The 18,661-nt window shown below is 42.9% G+C and overlaps 1 non-coding gene across 1 annotated transcript; it reads right to left on the bottom strand.

The window, feature by feature from the left end:
- Nucleotides 1-10,301: 10,301 nt before the first annotated feature.
- Nucleotides 10,302-10,408, bottom strand: LOC124557473. The gene has a single exon (XR_006968730.1). It is a non-coding gene; the product is annotated as a U6 spliceosomal RNA (small nuclear RNA).
- Nucleotides 10,409-18,661: the final 8,253 nt, after the last annotated feature.

The raw sequence follows: 18,661 nt of genomic DNA, 5'->3' as shown, positions 1-18,661 counted from the left end.
CAGCGCAGTGAGTGTATCTTGTTTGTCAGTTGCATTGCTTGCTACCATACGCAAAGAGTTGTTGCACTGCAGCACATGGAAAATGGAAGGATCTATTCGGCACCACAAACCGTTTACTTAAGGTAAGATGGTCTCTGCTGTGATTTGATTGTAACGACGTCTCCTGTTGGAGGTCTCCTTTCTGCATTACTTTGCATGGTCCTCCTGTGATATCTCGTTCCTGATGCTACTGGCACATCACACTCAATTACTGGTAGTACTCTATTGGCCATTAAAATTGCTACACCAAAAAGAAGTGCAGATGATAAACGGGTATTCATTGGACAAATATATTACACTAGAACAGACATGTGATTACATTTTCACGCAATTTGGGAGGATAGATCCTGAGAAATCAGTACCCAGAACAACACCTCTGGCCGTAATAACGGCCTTGATACGCCTGGGCATTGAGTCAAACAGAGCTTGGATGGCGTGTACAGGTACAGCTGCCCATGCAGCTTCAACACGATACCACAGTTCATCAAGAGTAGCGACTGGCTTAATCTCACGAGCCAGTTGCTCGGCCACCATTGACCAGACGTTTTCAATTGGTGAGTGATCTGGAGAATGTGCTCGCCAGGGCAGCAGTCGAACATTTTATGTATCCAGAAATGCCCGTACAGGACCTGCAACATGCGATCGTGCATTATCCTGCTGAAATGTAGGGTTTCGCAGGGATCGAATGAAGGGTAGAGCCACGGGTCGTAACACATCTGAAATGTAACGTCTACTGTTCAAAGTGCCGTCAATGCGAACAAGAGGTGACTGAGACGTGTAACCAATGGCATCCGATACGATCACGACGGGTGATACGCCAGTATAGCGATGACGAATACACGCTTCCAATGTGCGTTCACCGCGATGTGGCCAAACACGGATGCGACCATCATGATGCTGTAATCAGAACCTGGATTCATCCGAAAAAATGACGTTTTGCCATTCGTGCACCCTGGTTCGTCGTTGAGCTCACCATCGCAGGCGCTCCTGTCTGTGATGCAGCGTCAAGGGTAACCGCAGCCATGGTCTCCGAGCTGATAGTCCATGCTGCTGCAAACGTCGACGAACTGTTCGTGCAGATGGTTGTTGTCTTGCAAACGTCCCCATCTGTTGACTCAGGGATCGAAACGTCTCTGCACGATCCGTTACAGCCATGCGGATAAGATGCCTGTCATCTCGACTGCTAGTGAGACGAGGCCGTTGGGATCCATCATGGAGTTCCGTATTACCCTCTTGAACCCACCGATTACATATTCAGCTAACAGTCATTGGATCTCGACCACCGCGAGCAGCAATGTCGCGATACGATAAACCGCAATCACGATAGGCTACAATCCGACCTTTATCAAAGTCGGAAACGTGATGGTACGCATTTCTCCTACTTCACGAAGCATCACAACAACGTTTCACCAAGCAACGAAAGTCAATTGCTGTTATGTATGAGAAATCGGTTGGTAACTTTCCTCATGTCAGCACGTTGTAAGTGTCGCCACCGGTGCCAACCTTGTGTGAATTCTCTGAAAAGTGAATCATTTGCATATCACAGCATTTTCTTCCTGTCTGTTAAATTTCACATCTGCAGCACTTCATCTTCTTGCTTAAATAAAAATCGTTCAAATGGCTCTGAACACTATGGGACTTAACATCTGAGGTCATCAGTCCCCTACAACTTAGAACTACTTAAACGTAACTAACATAAGGACATGACACACATCAATGGCCGAGGCAGGATTCGAACCTGCGACCGTAGCGGTCGCGCGGTTCCTGACTGTAGCGCCTAGAACCCCTCGGCCACTCCGGCCGGCCATCTTCTTGGTGTAGCAATTTTAATGGCCAGTAGTGTATGTCCTCCGCAGTCAGGGAAATGTTGACGTTTTGAATCATTTCTTGCATTATTATTAAGGAATCGTATATGTTAGCTTCGGAGCCGGCCGCGGTGGTCTAGCGGTTCTAGGCGCTCAGACCGGAACCGCGGGACTGCCACGGTCGCAGGTTCGAATCCTGCCTCGGGCATGGGAGTGTGTGATGTCCTTAGGTTAGTTAGGTTTAAGTAGTTCTAAGTTCTAGGGGACTGATGACCACAGATGTTAAGTCCCATAGTGCTCAGAGCCATTTTGTTAGCTTCGGGCTGGTTTAGAGAGCTAATGACTGCCTTTACATTTCCAGCGCTTACAATCTCCGTTTTAACTCTTACTCCCTGATGATGAAGTGTTCAGTATACAGATTTGTACGTTACTGTCCTGCTGTGGGCTCTTTTTCCTAGTGCCATCGGGTGCAGCATACATTTTTTTTTTTATCTATGCTCTCCGAGTACACTACAAAACGACCACTGTCATGTAACTTTTAAGTTCACTGTGCGCTTATTGATATGATTCGCGTTGTTGATGGTGAGCTGAAAATCACTGTATATGGCATGGGAACACCAGGGTGTGCTACTAATAAACGGCAGCGAGGGTTCGGCGGTTCCCCTCCTTCAACATGCGGCCCACCGTCCAATATGCGTGCGTACGATGCTTACTCAACCATTACTCACGCGGAACTACATTTTCCTTACCTTCCACTCATGTTTAACTTCCGCATATTAGTTTTCATTATTTCCAACGCTATTTCTCCTGGACTAGACAACGATGCTTTTCTGTTGCTGAAGGTAATCAGCAATTTTCATCTTCGTATACGATTATCAGTACAGTAAACACTTCCACACCCTCCAACGTATAACATTAAATTTTTGTGATGTAATCTGACAAGATAGGTGTGTGCTTCCTATGATCAGGAATTTTAGGACGGTTCATTAGGGTTTAACGTAGCGTCGATGATGAGGTTATTAGAAATGGATCACATGTTCGGATTGGCCAAGCATGTGGAAGAGGGCTGAGTGTGTTCCCTTCACGAATGTATTATCCTAGCGTTTGCTCAAAATGATTCAACTAAACCACAGGAAAATGGAACCCAGATGGTCGAACAGGTATTCGGACCGCCATTGTTTCTAATGAGTCTTTTCTCTTAGCCACCGCGACACCGCACTTAAATGTTCATGCAAGTGTTGTAATAAACCAGTTCAAATTATACGTTCTCCCTCTATTTACGTCTTCTCTAATATTATATAATTTCACATAATGACATTAATTATTAATTTATTTACTGTTTGGTTTTGTTTCTCATTTATGGCATGTCTGAGTCGTGCGTGTGTGTGTGTGTGTGTGTGTGTGTGTGGTGTGTGGAGGGGGGGGGGGGGAGGAGGGGCGCCCACATTGCGCATCGAATTCATCTGTACTGTGAACAGCCTCGTTCTGTAGGACTACTTGCTACCACTGCTGCAAATTATCTTTATCAGAATTTATACTACTAATAGGGCAATGGGAATTTTAATTATTATATACCATCTTCATTATTTCTCCTATAGTTGCTTGAAAGGAGTGTACTTGAAATTCGCCAAACGACTGGATGAAGCAAGTAGAGAAGAAGGGAGCCAATGTTCATTACTTTGTATCCCAATCGAAAGGCCCTACAAACGCACCAATTTATCGGACGACCGAACAATTTCTTGCGGCGTACACACGTCCGCACCGACTTCACTCAGCGATTAAAGCGCCACCTCGGTTGCTAATTGTTTATCTTACGTTCATTGAGGTTGTGTTCCACGAGATGCTGCTTGGTATTACACAGACGCGAAAACTGATTGTCATTGGCTGTTTTAGAGCTAACAAGGCCAAAAGAAGCATAGAGAAACGTGTGGGAAAACAAGCGACTAATGCAAATGAAGGAATTTAGCCACGCTACGTTACTTAAGGAGCCGTGAGGTGGAGATTTTCGGAATAATTTAAGAATGGATGAAACATGCTTTTCAGAGCTACTGAATGTCGTCATGTCATATTTGACGAAAAAGAATACACTCATCAGAGAAGCTTTAAGATACGAGGAGAGGCTGTGGGCTACATTACGAGACCACTTGAACTTAGAACCTCGAAGTCAGCTCAGTTGTATCCCCATAGTTATAATCTACTCCGTTCTTGAAGCCGGCAGTGTCATTTATTGTTGCCTGAGGACATACATTATGGTAAAGGAAAACAAATAAAACAAATGATGTTCAGGTGAACTTCAATACATTTTTTACGTTGCATAAAGTACCTCCCCTACAAGCTTAAGAAACTCATTTAAAATTAGAATAGGAGAGATTACAAATGACGGTGGCTGACATCATCTAATAAATGCAGCCACAGATACAAAAGAAATGAAGCATTTAGCAACTGTTGGTACTGTAAAAAGTATTAGACTTTGATCTTCATAGCAGAAAGTGTCACAAGTTGGATTTCCTTAGCATTTCTAAAAACTAATATGCTTCTATTTGTGCTTTTAGATTTCATTTCCACTAAGTCTTGGAAAACCTAAAAATCGGAAGACAGGCAGTTGGCGGCTTTTCATTCATAAAAATATAATTTTCAACTATCTCTGTGTGCTACATGAAACCATAGTGGATTCGTTAAATTCCCAATTTCTGTGCACCTCGCACATCGTGTCCCGCAATCATTTGCCGTCTTTAAATTCCTCCAGCAACTCGTGTATACGCTGTGATCTGAGAGGGAATTTGAATATACACGAGCTGAGTATTAGCACAGATGAGAACATCTAAAGGTAATATAACTGTGGATGATAGGGAAACTTATAAACGATGATGACAGCAAAATTGTTCTCCTTGATGACAAGGACAGTATAATGGTAGTTTAGAATGTAAGCGACTACCACAAAAATAGTATTGACCTATTGGATCTGCACTAGTATATGAAATTAATGACCCTATTAGTTAAATACTCATCGCTGTTTGACAGTTTATTTAAAAAAGAGCTTTACAATCGAACTGAATACCGAAAACCATCTTGTCACTTCAGTTGCGCTACATTTGGGGCTATATTTTTCTAACTAAAATACACGAAGACTCACGGTAATGGCACCCAGTTAGCTCACCTATTTGATTTAAAAGTTTTTGAAAACACTACGATCGTATTTTGGTCAATCGATGTCTTGTATTAAGGATTCGACACGTTTTATTAATGAGCTTAATCCTATTTACATCGACGCGCAAGTCGCCGAAGCAGCGTCAGATCGAAATACTGGCACCCGGCGAACGGTGTACCCGACGGGAGGCCGTAGTCACACGACATTTACATTTATTTATACTATTTACAAATTTGTTCTTGTGGGGGTTCACATTCTCAGAATGTTTCAAGGACGGAAACGTGGTCCAAGCAGGCTGTCATTTCTTTATTGTCTTTCTTATCAGCTAATTTCGACCGTCGGCCATTTTCAAGCACTTATAACAAGCCTCAAATTTCACATCACATTTGACTAAATAAGCAGTACATATGTAAAGCCACACATCGTTTTCATTTGCGTGTATAGCACAAATGCAATCCAGTACTGTACTAGATTGCGTTCATCAGTAGTACACGTATACAAATGGATTAAAGCACATAACCTAGTACACTATGGATTCCATTTATGCTACATATGCAAATGAAAACGATGCGTGTGTTTACATATGTACTGGTTATTTAGTCAAATGTGATGTGAAGCTTGAGGCTTGTGATAAGTGCTGGAAAATGACCGACGATCGAAATTAAGTAATAGCACAAATATATTGCAGCCTACTTGAACCATATTTTTGTTCTTAAAGTTCAATCGCATATTGTACAGTCCGAAGATATATGTTAGCATCCACATGTCATTTATCATATCATCTTAATAAAATGTTGGGAAAGCTAACTGTAACTTTCCTAATTGTATAAATGGTTAAATTATGTCTTATAATTATTTATTTCAACTGGTAAGATAAGATTTATGAAGAGACAGATGAGTCCGTGATTCGGAGGGGTGGAGTGGCTTGTGTGTAGCACATCAGATTTCTCCATGAACAAAACTGAAGAACAGACTCTACGAATTGATGTTTAATAGCCGAATATCCGATTCCTTTACGCAGACGGTAAGACTTAATCATAAGAACCCAATCATCAGGTTTGTGGCACGAACCACTGATTACAAGACAAGATATTAAAAGGAGTACATTGCAATAACGTAGTAACAACTGAGGTCATACCTACTAAAATCAGCATAGAGTATTTTGTCACTTAATGCACTAGAAAGTCATTAATGTCCAACTTAGAAAGTCAGTTCGATATTGTGCAAGAAGTAACGCCTGTAATTTGAGACACAATCGTTATGAAAAAATTATTAGTAATTACGTACAGTGTGTAATAACCTACTTACACTAAATTTCAAGGTATCTAGAAGACATACAAAGGAACACTTTTATGACAGAAATAGTTTCAGGTGCACCGTCCTAGAGTTCCATGAAAGTTTTGACAGCAGTGATGCTCAGTATTTTAGTATTTTAGAAATGTTGTCTCTGTCCTATGGGATTATTTTCGTTTCTATTTTTGGAAGGGGATGAAGCGTTTGATCGAAGACACCCCGACAAACACTCAAACTGGCTGCCCGTTTGAAGATGGAGCCATTATCCACGAAATACCTGGTTTTTATGAACGTGTTATACATTCAATAGCATGCAGATGCCAGGTTTGCATCAATGTAAACGCACGACATATTCAGAAACAACTACAAAACAATACTCAAGACACGGAAGTTTCAACACCGTCTCTCAAAATAACTGGCGTCAAAACCTTCACGGGACCCTAGTGAGGAAAAGGTGAGCTTTTGACTTTTTGTCACATAAAACGTTCTGGCTTCTTCAAATACACTAAAATTATGTATGTATACTTTTATAACACCTTGAATACTGACATGATCTGCGCAGTAGTGGGTACATTTATTAGTTAGTGAGCTTTTGACTTTTTGTCACATAAAACGTTCTGGCTTCTTCAAATACACTAAAAATTATGTATGTATGCTTTTATAACACCTTGAATACTGACATGATCTGCGCAATAGTGGGTACATTTTTTAGTTGCCGAACTAATTTCTAGAGCACGTTCCCGTCACCAGTTGTTGTTGTTGTTGTTGTTGTTGTCAGTCCTGAGACTGGTTTGATGCAGCTCTCCATGCTACTCTATCCTGTGCAAGCTTCTTCATCTCCCAGTACTTACTGCAACCTACATCCTTTTGAATCTGCTCAGTGTACTCATCTCTTGGTCTTCCTCTACGATTTTTACCCTCCACGCTGCCCTCCAATGCTAAATTTGTGATCCCTTGATGCTTGAGAACATGTCCTACTAACCAGTCCCTTCTTCTTGTCAAGTTGTGCCACAAACTCCTCTTCTCCCCAATTCTATTCAATAGCTCCTCATTAGTTATGTGGTCAACCCTTCTAATCTTCAGCATCCTTCTGTAGCACCACATTTCGAAAGCTTCTATTCTCTTCTTGTCCAAACTATTTATCGTCCATGTTTCACTTCCATACATGGCTACACTCCATACAAATACATTCAGAAACGATTTCCTGATACTTAAATCTATACTCGATGTTAACAAATTTCTCTTCTTCAGAAACGCTTTCCTTGCCATTGCCAGTCTACATTTTATATCCTTTCTACTTCGACCATCATCAGTTATTTTGCTCCACAAATAGCAAAACTCGTTTACTACTTTAAGTGTCTCATTTCCTAATCTAATTCCCTCAGCATCACCCGAGTTAATTCGACTACATTCCATTATCCTCGTTTTGCTTTTGTTGATGTTCATCGTATATCCTCCTTTCAAGACACTGTCCATTCCGTTCAACTGCTCTTCCAAGTCCTTTGCTGTCTCTGACAGAATTACAATGTCATCGGCGAACCTCAATGTTTTTATTTCTTCTCCATGGATTTTAATACCTACTCCGAATTTTTCTTTTGTTTCCTTTACTGCTTGCTCAATATACAGATTGAATAACATCGGGGACAGGCTACAACCCTGTCTCACTCCCTTCCCACCCGCTGCTTCCCTTTTATGCCCCTCGACTCTCATAACTGTCATCTGGTTTCTGTACAAATTGTAAATAGCCTTTCGCTCCCTGTATTTTACCCCTGCCACCTTCAGAATTTGAAAGAGAGTATTCCAATCAACATTGTCCAAAGCTTTCTCTAAGTCTACAAATGCTAGAAATGAAGGTTTCCCTTTCCTTAATCTATTTTCTAAGATAAGTCGTAGGGTCAGTATTGCCTCACGTGTTCCAACATTTCTGCGGAATCCAAACTGATCTTCGCCGAGATCGGTTTCTACGAGTTTTTCCATTCGTCTGTAATGTATTCGCGTTAGTATTTTGCAGCTGTGATTTATTAAACTGATAGTTTGGTAATTTTCACATCTGTCAACACCTGCTTTCTTTGGGATTGGAATTATTATATTCTTCTTGAAGTCTGAGGGTATTTCGCCTGTCTCATACATCTTGCTCACCAGATGGTAGAGTTTTTTCAGGACTGGCTCTCCCAAGGCCGTCAGTAGTTCCAATGGAATGTAGTCTACTCCCGGGGCCTTGTTTCGACTCAGGTCTTTTAGTGCTCTGTCAAACTCTTTACGCAGTATCGTATCTCCCATTTTATCTTCATCTACATCCTCTTCCATTTCCATAATATTGTCCTCAAGTCACATCGCCCTCTATATACTCCTTCCACCATTCTGCTTTCCCTTCTTTGCTTAGAACTGGGTTTCCATCTGACCTCTTGATATTCATACAGGTGGCTCTCTTTTCTCCAAAGGTCTCTTTAATTTTCCTGTAGGCAGTATCTATCTTACCCCTAGTGAGATAAGCCTCTGCATCCTTACATTTGTCCTCTAGCCATCCCTGCTTAGCCATTTTGCACTTCCTGTCGATCTCATTTTTGAGACGTTTGTATTCCCTTTTGCCTGCTTCATTTACTGCGTTTTTATATTTTCTCCTTTCATCAATTAAATTCAATGTTTCTTCCGTTACCCAAGGATTTCTACTAGCGCTCGTCTTTTTACCTATTTTACCTATTTTACCTATTTTCGTCTGCCTTCACTACTTCATCCCTCAGAGCTACCCATTCTTCTTCTACTGTATTTCTTTCCCCCATTCATGTCAGTTGTTCCCTTACGCTCTCCCTGAAACTCTGTACAACCTCTGGTTCTTTCAGTTTATCCAGGTCCCATCTCCTTAAATTCCTACCTTTTTGCAGTTTCTTCAGTTTTAATCTACAGTTCATAACCAATAGATTGTGATCAGAGTCCACATCTGCCCCTGGAAATGTCTTACAATTTAAAACCTGGTTCCTAAATCTCTGTCTTACCATTATGTAATCTATCTGATACCTTCTAGTATCTCCAGGATTCTTCCATGTATACAACCTTCTTTTATGATTCTTGAACCAAGTATTAGCTATGATTAAGTTATGCTCTGTGCAAAATTCTACCAGACGGCTTCCTCTTTCATTTCTCTCCCCCAATCCATATTCACCCACTATGTTTCCTTCTCTCCCTTTTCCTACTCTTGAATTCGAGTCACCCATGACTATTAATTTTTCGTCTCCCTTCACTACCTGCATAATTTCTTTTATTTCATCACACATTTCTTCAATTTCTTCGTCATTTGCAGAGCTAGTTGGCATATAAACTTGTACTACTGTAGTAGGCGTGGGCTTCGTGTCTATCTTGGCCACAATAATGCGTTCACTATGCTGTTGGTAGTATGTTACCCGCACTCCTATTTTTTTATTCATTATTAAACCTACTCCTGCATTACCCCTGTTTGATTTTGTATTTATAACCCTGTATTCACCTGACCAAAGTCTTGTTCCTCCTGCCACCGGACTTCACTAAATCCCACTATATCTAACTTCAACCTATCCATTTCCCTTTTTAAATTTTCTAACCTACCTGTCCGATTAAGGGATCTGACATTCCACGCTCCGATCCGTAGAACGCCAGTTTTCTTTCTCCTGATAACGACGTCCTCTTGAGTAGTCCCCGCCCGGAGATCCGATTGGGGGACTATTTTACCTCCGGAATATTTTACCCAAGAGGACACTATCGTCATTTAACCATACAGTAAAGCTGCATGCCCTCGGGAAAAATTACGGCTGTAGTTTCCCCTTGCTTTCAGCCGTTTGCAGTACCAGCACAGCAAGGCTGTTTTGGTTAGTGTTACAAGGCCAGATCAGTCAATCATCCAGACTGTTGCCCCTGCAACTACTGAAAAGGCTACTGCCCCTCTTCAGAAACCACACGATTGTCTGGCCTTTCAACAGATACCCCTCCTTTGTGGTTGCACCTACGGTACGGCCATGGTTCATGGGGGGGGGGGGGGGGGGGGGGTAAATGTGGAACGCTTCACGATTTTGCGTGTCATTCTTGCGCAGGGGCCATGCTAATCTTCTCTGTATCGTTCCAATTTTAGTATATGTACCGCCGAAGCGAATACCCGTCACCAGTGGCATATTATATTATGTAAGACAATATATTTAGAAAGATGTTTTCTCTTTAGTGTATAGGGTTCCTCATTGAAGTGACGTATTTTTTCCCATATACACTAACGGATAAAAATCGCAACACCAATAAATAATTGATGTACAGAAATGAAATTGCAAGAATTCATTTGACCAGGTAACATGTTTAAGTGAATGACATTGCAAGATTACAGGTTAATGTAAGCGCTCGAAAATCCATTGCAAATGTGAAATGCTGGTTCACTAATAACCTGTGTAACCGCCAGAATGTTGACTGCAAGCATGCGAACGTACATGCATTCTGTTGTAAGGGTGCTGGATGTCAGTTTGTGGAATGGAGTTCCAGGCTTGTTGCACACGGTCGGTCAACACAGGGAAGGTCAATGCTGTTTGTGGATGACGCTCGAGTTATCGTCCGATGATGTCCCACATCTGCTCGATTGCAGACAGATCTAGTGATCGAGCAGGCCAAGGTGAAATGTTGACACACTCTAGAGCATGTTGGGTTATAACAGACCATGTAGGCGAGCGTAATCCTGTTGGAAGACATCATCTGGAATGTTGTTCATGAACAGCAGCACAACAGATGGAATTACAAGATGGACTTAAAAACTTGTAGTCACGGCGCGTTGGATAACTATGAGAGTGCTCCTGCAGTCATACGAAATGGCATCCCTGACGAGAACTCCAGGTGTATGTCTAGTGTGTCTAGTATGCAGACAGGTTGGTGGGAGGCCCTCAATTGGCCTTCTCCTAACCTCACTGCCACCGAGTCAGAACCAGCTTTCGTCAGAAAACGCAACAGACCTCCACCGTGTCCTTCAATGAGTTCTCGCTAGACACCACTGAAGTCACAAATGACTGTGGTTTGGAATCAGCGAAATGCACGCTACAGGATGTCTGGCTCGGAGCTGGCCGTGAAATAACCGATTTGTAACAGTTCGTTGTGTCACTGTGGTGCCAACAGTTGCTCAAATTGCTGCTGCAGATGCAGTACGACGCGCCAGAACCGTACACCGAACACAATGGTCTTCCCTCACTGGAGTGCCACGTGGTCGGCTGGAGCCCCGTCTTCTTGCAACCGTACATTCTTTGACCACAGCTTTCCTTGTATGCGGTATGAATCTTCGATCAATACGATGCGATGCTACCTACATTACAGAAGCACCCATTACGCGTGAACCAACAATTTGTCCACGTTTCAATTCACTGTGCTCCGACATAATACATTTCTTTAATGCTGATACCTCACATTGTGGTTATGTGGCCCCGAAAATAGTCCAACAATAAACAGATTTAAGTATTCTCTGCTGTCCTGCTTATACAAAGTCTCTCTGAAGAGTCGTCAGAAGCATTTTACCTGGTGTTTCGACCAATATTTGGAATTTCCATTTTGCAGTGTGTATCTGGAGTCAACCCAAAAAAACATTTCGAAATTTTTGGTAAGGTCTTATGGGACCAAACTGCTGAGGTCATCGGTCCCTAAACTTACACACTACCTCACCTAACTTAAACTAACTTACGCTCAGGACGACATACACACAGACACACATGCCCGAAGGACGACTCGACCCTCCGACGGGGGGAGCCGCGTGGACCGTCACAAGACGCCTGAGACCGCGCGGTTACCCCGCGGAACTCAAAAACGTATTGCTCATCACCTCTTTTCGCGACGCCCAGTGTCGATGGAAGGGGTCGGGTTGTTTCCCGTTACTACAAACTGATATTTAAAGCATAATTTTGCGAGTCCTTTCAATAGAGTAGTCCTAAATTAATCTAGCTTGATATTCGTTTTCGGGATATGTATTAACAGGGACAGTAAAACACGAAGTACAGTACAGTATTCCAATAGCAACAGCACCGTCTTGGCCCTCGCTGACTACAACCACCATGCAACAGCTATGCTGCTGGAGTATTGGTTATTCTTCTTGCTTACTGTTCAAATGGCTCTGAGCACTATGGGACTTAACTTCTGAGGTCATCAGTCCCCTAGAACTTGGAAGTACTTAAACCTAACTAACCTAAGGACATCACACACATCCATGCCCGAGTCAGGATTCGAACCTGCGACCGTATCGGTCGCGCGATTCCAGTCTGAAGCGCCTAGACCGCTCGGCCACACCGGCCGGCCGCTGTAATGGTCGTGAGCGTTAGTTACATTTGAGAATGGACGTGGTGAGTTGATGTTAGTCAATAACGCCTTCAAGGTGACGTAGACGCCCTTACCAACACCTCACTGAGTTTCAAGGAGGTCGTGTAATGGGGATACGAGAAGCTGGATGTTCCTTCTGCTATATTGCACGAAGATTTGGCAGGAATGGAGCTAGTGTACATGATTACCGGCGGTGGTGGTCACCATAAGGAACCGTCGCAAGGGGACCAAGCGCCAGACGGCAACGTGGCATTACCGTGAGGGAAGATCATCGTGTTCGGCGTATGATCCTAGCGCACCGTAGCACTTATGCGGCAGCAGTCTGAGCAGCATTTGGCACTACAGTGACACAACAAACTATTAAGCATTGATTACTTCAAGGGCAACTCCTAAGGAGATGCTCTGCAACTTTCAGGAACCTGTCCCCAAATAACCACCATTTACGACTTCAGTGGTATCAAGCGAGAGCTCACAGGAGGACAGGGCGGAGGTCTGTTGCGTTTACTGATGAAAGCTGGCCCTGCTTCGGTGTCATTGAAGTCCGTGTGTTGGTCTGACGGAGGACAGTTGAGGGCCCGCAACCAACGTGTCTGCGTGCAGAACATATTGGAACTACACCTGGAGTTACGGTTTGGGGTGCGGGTTATTATGACAGCAGAAGCACAATCGTGGTTATCACAAGTACTACGATTGCAAATTTGTATGCCAATCAGGTGGTTCGACTTGACGTACTGCTATTCACGAACAGTATTACAGGGGGTGCTTTCCAACATGACAACGCTCGTCCACATACCACTGTTGTAACCTAACATGCGCTACAGATTTTCAACATTTTGTCTTGGGTCACTCCTTCACCAGATCTGTCTCCAATCGACCACGTGTACGACATCACCGAACGAGAACTCCAGCGTCATCCACAAACAGCACTAACCTTCCCTGTACTTATCAACCAAACTCCTGTCCTTGAAGTATTAATCACTTACATATGTTACCTAGACAAACATGCTTCTGATATTTCATTTCTCTAAATTAATTATATTTTGGTGTTGGGAATTTTTCCCGACAGTGTACTTACACAAGTCGTAAAAAATGAAACTGGCGTGTCAATTACTTGTAAGACTCAACTGGAATTTACAATTGTTAATGACAAAGAGAACTGCCCCTCACCCAAATTGCTGGTAACAGCCATTTCGATGTACCAATCGGTTGCTGCCACATGTGTGGACTTTCGCAATTCGCTTGTTGTCTAAGCCCTCACTCATTGTTTTTATCTCGCGTTATTCCATAGGAAAAGTATGAACTGGCAAAAAAGAACTGCAATCTCGCTACGATTAGGAGGAACGTTCGGCAATAGAAGAGTGTCTAAATGACACTAATGCCTCGAAAAATCGGACATCAAGTAACTAAGACGATAAGAGACAGTCACATAATCGTTAAATGAAAGTTTGTGTCAATTCAATTGTTTGTGTCTATTCAATTTAATGTTCAAGTTCTTGTAGTTATATCTCGTGAGGTAACAGAACTGAATTGGGATGGATCCACCGAGAGACGCTCAGGGTGTGGCAACATGTGGTGAACGTCGGGCGCGCAAGCTGTGGCCCCTGCGGTCGTGTTTCCAGCAGCTGGCCAGTGTTTAGCAAAGCTGCGAGGGGAGCGCGCGCAGTTCCCAGAACCGACTCCTCAGGAAGAAGGACAAACTCCTCACCAGCAGACACGTACACAAGCGCTTCACCCCGAGGACCCACTCGACAGTTAACATGGTTTTAGGATATACTGCTTCTCAGGATATTTGTGACATTTTTCTACATTTACTGATTGAGAAACATACCAATGTTTCAAAGTAATATCGTCTTCAGTAATAATTCCTTCGCGACTTCTTTTACCTCTTTGTTGTGTCTTCAAGCTCCTATGGTAGCTATGTTACTGCAAAAAAGTCTTCATTTAGCACTTCGCTGCACCCCCTAGTAGAAAGGTCTCATTTATACGTGTGTAAATAATTTATTCGGGCTAACGCTAACAGCTATCATGGGGTGAATATAGATTTGGTAAATGTAGCATTTTAGCATAAACACCGTATAAATGCAAACAAACAGTCGGACAGGCAGTCCGGTTTGCTAAACGCCCGAAAGCATTTAATCGTGATCGTGACCTTAGGGTACCTGCCCTCAGTGCTACAAGAACGCCACAGCATAGTGTAGGAACGTAATCACAATCACAAACAAGTTGCTACTCGGGCTTCGCACTCCAACCGATGTTACACGAGTGAACCCTTCTCTCCAATAACGAAAGTGGCTCTGAGCACTATGGGACTTATTTCTAAGGTCATCAGTCCCCTAGAACTTAGAACTACTTAAACCTAACTAACCTAAGGACATCACACACATCCATGCCCGACGCAGGATTCGAACCTGCGGGTTCCAGACTGTAGCGCCTTGAACCGCTCGGCCACTCCGGCCGGCCCCCTTAACGGCAACTTAATTCAACAGCTAATTAACATTTAGGCAATAAACGCGGGAAATACTATCCTTAAGTTTGACAGTACGCGACAGCGACCAGTCAGGTCCCAGAAGAAAACCTCAGTTAGAAGGTCGAAATGGAGGGATACGAAGATTCTACAAAGAATGACAGACTACCAAAAACAGAGAAGTTTAAACTTCTTTCAGTAATGCGTGAGTGAAACAGTCCAGCAAACCAACTAGTGTACATATTAATAATAGTAATAATAACAATGTGAACAATGATGCACTATTAAACCAGCGAGAATCGAAAGCAAAGAAGGCGAAAATTTAGCGCCTAGTCTGTACTGATGCCATTACAAATGAAGCATAAACTCACCGTTACAAGCGCAGCTGAGCATCATTGCCTTTTACAAAGATCCATCACTGAATTCACCAAAGTGATTCTGATAATTTGTGAAAGAGCTGAATCAGGATGGCTGGACGAGTACTTGTACTCCTGTCCTCTCGAAATGGTGTCCCTTGTCCTATTTAATCCCCCGATTTCTAGTACTCTGATGAACAATTTACATTTTTACTTTCAAGGTTCTTCGTATTTACCAACAACGAAAAGCCGGCCGTGATGGCCTAGTGGTTCTAGGCGCTTCAGTCCGTAACCGCGCGACTGCTACGGTCGCAGGTTCGAATCCTGCCTCGGGCATGGATGTGTGTGATGTCCTTAGGTTAGTTAGGTTTAAGTAGTTCTAAGTTCTATGGGACTGATGACCTCAGATGTTAAGTCCAATGGTGCTCAGAGCCATTTGAACCATTTTGAACAACAAAAAATAGATATTAGTAGCTGCTTAATATAAAAAAATTAATATTTATGAAAGTAACAAATGTGAATTAAGTATTCACTGACATTTTTAAAAAGCTTTGGCTTACAACGTTAACGCCACACAATAACCATCATCGTAAAATCTGGCGAATTATTACGGAAAATACATTTTAGTTGCCTTTACAATTAAATGAGAACTGTGTATTCGATTTTTGTCCGTCTCAAACGTTTCCCGGAGAATCAACTTATATTACATGTTTTTCTACGACAATACGGGGCCACAGAACTACCTACTGGTAGCCATTGGCTTCACTCCGTATATTACTAAGCAACAAGTTAAATAATAACTCTAGAACATCCACAGTTGATATCTTCTTTCGTAAACGTGTGAAATATAGAAAACTGATGAGATTATATACACACATACACTATAGGGTGAGTCCCTAACTATTGACACCTAGAGCAACTCAGAACATATGATAGGGGCTGGAAAGTTTGTGGGACAAAAGTTGCATGGGACAACGGGGGCTATAATATGACTTTGGTTGGTTGTTGCTAGGTGGAGTCGCATCAGAGATATGAGGGTCAACTTTGTTTCTTTAAGTGTGATGCTATAGTTTGCTACTTATTTTCTGATAGCGGCTATCGAGACGAATCGAATGATGTGTAACAGAAAGTTCTTTGTAGGTCAACGAAGGCCAAAAGGGTAGCATGAACGTCCATTTACAGCACGTGTTCGAAGTGATTAGGGTGTGTGTGTGTGTGTGTGTGTGTGTGTGTATGTGTGTGTGTGTGTGTGTTCGCGCGCGCTGCTAAAGTGGTAACTTCTTTGGGGCCTAGACTTCCTGTGTTTGGGAGGGTTGGTTAGATTTCTCGTTATTTATTCTTTTTGGGGACACCGGGCACGTTTTAGTTAGAGCCTTCATACCCCAATAACTTTTATTACAAAGAATATGAAACTTCTGTTATAGAAAGTTGGTCTCTAATGTGTCATGTGGTTGCTCCACTACAACCTCTCGTAGTGGTCGCGAAGAAGACCTAAGAGTATTAATTTTGTTAAACACTTTATCCGCATGATCTTTGGTTTGATCTTCCACTGTATTCTTGTCGAGCTGCTGGTGAATCCATCTACACGCTTGCCGGCCGGTGTGGCCGAGAGGTTCTAGGCGATTCAGACTGGAATCGCGTGACCGCTACGGTCGCAGGTTCGAATCCTGCCTCGGGCATGGATGTGTGTGATGTCCTTAAGTTAGTTAGGTTTAAGTAGTTCTAAGTTCTAGGGGACTGATGACCTCAGATGTTAAGTACCATAGTGCTCAGAGCCATTTGAACCATCTAGGCGCTTGTAGGGCTAGTGGTAAACATCGATTTTGCAGTCTTTGAGGGATTTTTGACTCAGTTTTGATTGAAATACTTTCTGGGCATAACATGATATTTCTTCCCCAAGGTGTCTAGTTTTGTCCAGCCATTCGATGTCCTGGTTTTGTTTCTTTGATTTATTGTCAGGATTGGACGTCTTCTCGTGAACATTGTTGCCTTTGTTTTTTCTGGACTAACACTGATTTTATTTCTGCAGACTCATTCTTCTTTTAGGTCGATTTGCTGGTTTGGTCTTCTCACTGTAGTGTACTCACCCAGACAATGTCCGTGTCGTTAGCGAACTGTGTTACTAGTGAATGTTCAACGACTGGCATGTCACATACACGGTGAAGTGTGTCACAGAATTGACAGATACTTGAGGGGGGGGGGGGGCGGGTTCTTTCTTGAAGTATTTTAGTCTCTGATCGCTTACCGTCTATTTGGATATAGAATTTTCTGTTCGCTAGCTAAACTGCGCAACCCTATTAAAGGGTCACTTTTTCGAAACCTCATAACTTTCTATCACTGCGACACACATGTCTGAAATTTGGCTCAAACGTGCCTACAAAACTACAGTGTAGTGATGCAAAAGGATGACGCACTGTGACGTCACTCTGGGGATCGTTAACGCTTCAAATCGCAAGATGTTGACACATGCGGAAGAAATGGCAGAGTTCACAAGTTAATGGGAGATGTAGGATATTTTAAGTACGTCACAATGGCACCAAAATTCCCAACAGTTCTGACAAATGCCACAGTCGACGTGTCACTCAACAGGAAGGTCGTCAGACGCTCTGTAGCCTACATTTTATCCCTTCTCTTGATTCTCCTGCGATAGAGGCCAAAACCGCGACGCCGGGCATTGAGATCAAGCGCTTTTCTGATGGGTGGGTGAGGAAAACATTTGACACTGCTGCTTAGAATTGACACGAAAACACCGCAGGTGATGTCAAAGGGCGTTAGTTGAACCACCCCTTCCCTTGGGGCGTTGATGCCCACACACTACGCTGTCGGAAACGACAGTTCGCGGGGCGATGACCAACAGCACGACAACGACGTTATTGACAACTTTTGATACTGTTCAAACTCCTAGCATGATACAACCCTTCCCTAAGGACATTGTGACCCTAAAATCCCACTGAACGTGATCGCACCACTCTAAGGTGTAACGTGAACGCAGTTTAGCAATGATGTACGGGATGGAACCACTAGCGACCGTTAAAAACGATTCAACTAAGTTTGAATGTGATCAAAAATTGGTAGAATCGAAATTGACACATGGGTGAATAAAATGGTGACGTGTTCCTCTAACGACCCACAGTTAGTCAACACAATCGGTGCCAGCTGCGCTCCTTGTTGGGCACTTTAAAAATTCCGCAATACAGAGACATTGATTCTTAGGCGCCGGCGTGACAGGCAACTATTTCGACACTCAGCTGAGTGG

This window comes from Schistocerca americana, chromosome X, assembly GCF_021461395.2.
Source record: "Schistocerca americana isolate TAMUIC-IGC-003095 chromosome X, iqSchAmer2.1, whole genome shotgun sequence".
Lineage (NCBI taxonomy): Eukaryota > Metazoa > Arthropoda > Insecta > Orthoptera > Acrididae > Schistocerca > Schistocerca americana.
Note: the sequence above shows the minus strand (reverse complement) of the source record. Positions and strands in the feature narration are given on the sequence as shown.